This window comes from Balaenoptera acutorostrata, chromosome X (genome assembly GCF_949987535.1).
Source record: "Balaenoptera acutorostrata chromosome X, mBalAcu1.1, whole genome shotgun sequence".
NCBI lineage: Eukaryota > Metazoa > Chordata > Mammalia > Artiodactyla > Balaenopteridae > Balaenoptera > Balaenoptera acutorostrata.
The window spans coordinates 31,887,163-31,889,981 of NC_080085.1; the positions used below are offsets into that span (position 1 = coordinate 31,887,163).

Here is a 2,819-nt window from a genome sequence, read left to right on the forward strand (position 1 = left end):
AGATTCTTAACCACTGCGCCACCAAGGAAGCCCCATGCCTGGTAATATTTGATTGGATGCCAGAGATTGTGAAATTGTGATTCACCCTGTTCACATTTGTCGAGAACTAATACACATTAAACATTTTTTTTTAATCTGCAATATAGTTTACATACAATATTATGTTACTTTCAGGTGAACTACATAGTGAGTTGACATTTACATGTTAGGAGATGATCAACGTGAAAAGTCTAGTAACCTTATGTCCCAATAGAAAATTATTACAATATTGTTGACCATATTCCTTATGCTATAGATTACAGATCTGAGGCTTACTTATTTTGTATTTGTTTTTTTGTTGTTGTTGTTGTTTTGGGTTAAGACTGGGTAGATTTATTTATAGGGTTTTCTTAAAAAAAAAACAAAATGAACTTTAATATCAAAAGTACACTGATGCATAACTAGAATTTGGTTTTCTCTCTGTTGAAATAACAAAGTCTTTTTTTGTTTTTTTTTTTTAATTTTTGGTCTGCTCTTAATAATAGATTGTAAAAGGTTTTTCTTTACCTTTTAAGTAATCCCCATAAGAATCAAAGATACTGTGTCTTATCAGAATAATTAACTATGCTTTATGTTAACCTTTATCGTGTCCTTACTTATTTTTTTCTTTTAACATCTTTATTGGAGTATAATTGCTTTACAATGGTGTGTTAGCTTCTGCTTTACAACAAAGTGAATCAGCTATACATATACATATATCCCCATATCTCTTCCCTCTTGCGTCTCCCTCCCTCCCACCCTCCTTATCCCACCCCTCTAGGTGGTCACAGAGCACAGAGCTGATCTCCCTGTGCTATGCGACTGCTTCCCACTAGCTATCTGTTTTATATTTGGTAGTGTATATATGTCCTTGCCACTCTCTCACTTTGTCCCAGCTTACCCTTCCCCCTCCCCATATCCTAAAGTCCATTCTCTAGTAGGTCTGCGTCTTTATTCCCGTCCTGCCCCTAGGTTTTTCATAACCTTTTTTTGTAAGATTCCATATATATGTGTTAGCATACAGTATTTGTTTTTCTCTTTCTGACTTACTTCACTCTGTATGACAGTCTCTAGGTCCATCCACCTCACTACAAATAACTCAGTTTCGTTTCTTTTTATGGCTGAGTAATATTCCATTTTATATATGTGCCACATCTGTATCCATTCATCTGTCGATGGACACGTAGGTTGCTTCCATGTCCTGGCTATTGTAAATAGTGCTGCAATGAACACTGTGGTCCATGACTCTTTTTGAATTATGGTTTTCTCAGGGTATATGCCCAGTAGTGGGATTGCTGGGTCATATGGTAGTTCTATTTTTAGTTTTTTAAGGAACCTCCATACTGTTCTCCATAGTGGCTGTATCAATTTACATTACCACCAACAGTGCAAGAGGGTTCCGTTTTCTCCACACCCTCTCCAGCATTTATTGTTTGTAGATTTTTTGATGATGGCCATTCTGACTGGTGTGAGGTGATACCTCATTGTAGTTTTGATTTGCATTTCTCTAATGATTAGTGATGTTGAGCATCCTTTCATGAGTTTGTTGACTATCTGTATATCTTCTTTGGAGAAATGTCTATTTAGGTCTTCTGCCCATTTTTGGATTGGGTTATTTGTTTTTTTGATATTGAGCTGCATGAGCTGCTTGTAAATTTTGGAGATTAATCCTTTGTCAGTTGCTTCATTTGCAAGTATTTGAGGACCCACTCCTGAGGGTCCTCAGAGTTTCTATGCATCTCCCACTGCCATCACAGCCACCTCATCCAGCAAATGAGATGAGGGCTCCATGATCCAAGAAGAAGAGCATAGTCCAGGCATCTCACAGGCTGTGCTAGACCCCAAGAATGTGCCCATAGATGCTCTAGATAAGGAAGTGGCTCTGTTGGTGAATTTCCTGCTGCTCAAGTATCAAATGAAAGAGCCAATAACAAAGGCAGATATGTTGGAGATTGTCATCAAAGATTGCCAAGTCCACTTCCCTGAGATCCTCCTGAGAGCCTCTGAGTGCTTGGAGATGATCTTTCACCTTGATCTGAAGGAAGTGGATCCCGCCAACCACCACTATTGCCTCCTCATCAGATTGGCCTTACCTATGATGGGAAGCTGCACGGTGAAGTGGGCATGCCCAAGACTGGCATCCTGATACTTATCCTGGGTGTGATCTTCGTAAAGGGCAACTGTGCTACCGAAGACGATGTCTGGGAAGTTCTGAATGTGACCAGGTTATATTCTGGGAGGAAGCACTTCATCTTTGGGGAGCCCAGGGAGCTCATCACCAAAGATTTCGTGAAGGAAAAATACCTTGAGTACCGGCAGGTGGCCAACACTGATCCTGCGCAATTTGAGTTCCTGTGGGGCCCCAGAGCCCACGCTGAAACCACCAAGACGAAGGTCCTGGAGTTTCTGGCCAAGGTTCATGGGACTGACCCAAGTTCTTTCCCATCTCAGTATGAGGATGCTCTGCAAGATGAAAGAGAGAGAGCCCGAGCCAGAATTTCAGGCAGGGCTCCTCTCCTTCTGTAGCTACTGCAAGTTCTAGTGCCAAGGCTAGCAGCTTCTCCCACACCTAGGGGAGTCAGGGATACTTTCTTCATGCATTGATGGAAGAGGCAGTTAGTGTTTGTAGAATTTAGGTCTGAGGTGAGGCTGAAAGGAAGACAGTATTTATGCCTATGTCTTCCTATTTTGTATGTTTAACTTTAAAATTTATTTTTTTGATGTATGTGCTATTCAAATATGGTTTCTTTTAATATAGATTTAACTTCCTTCAAAATCTCCAAGTTTGTGAATGGTGTTGG

At 40.3% G+C, this 2,819-nt stretch overlaps 1 pseudogene; it reads left to right on the plus strand.

Moving 5' to 3' along the window:
- Nucleotides 1-212: 212 nt before the first annotated feature.
- On the plus strand, nt 213-2,544 carry LOC103004620 (melanoma-associated antigen B16-like; annotated as a pseudogene).
- The last annotated feature ends 275 nt before the right edge of the window (nt 2,545-2,819 follow it).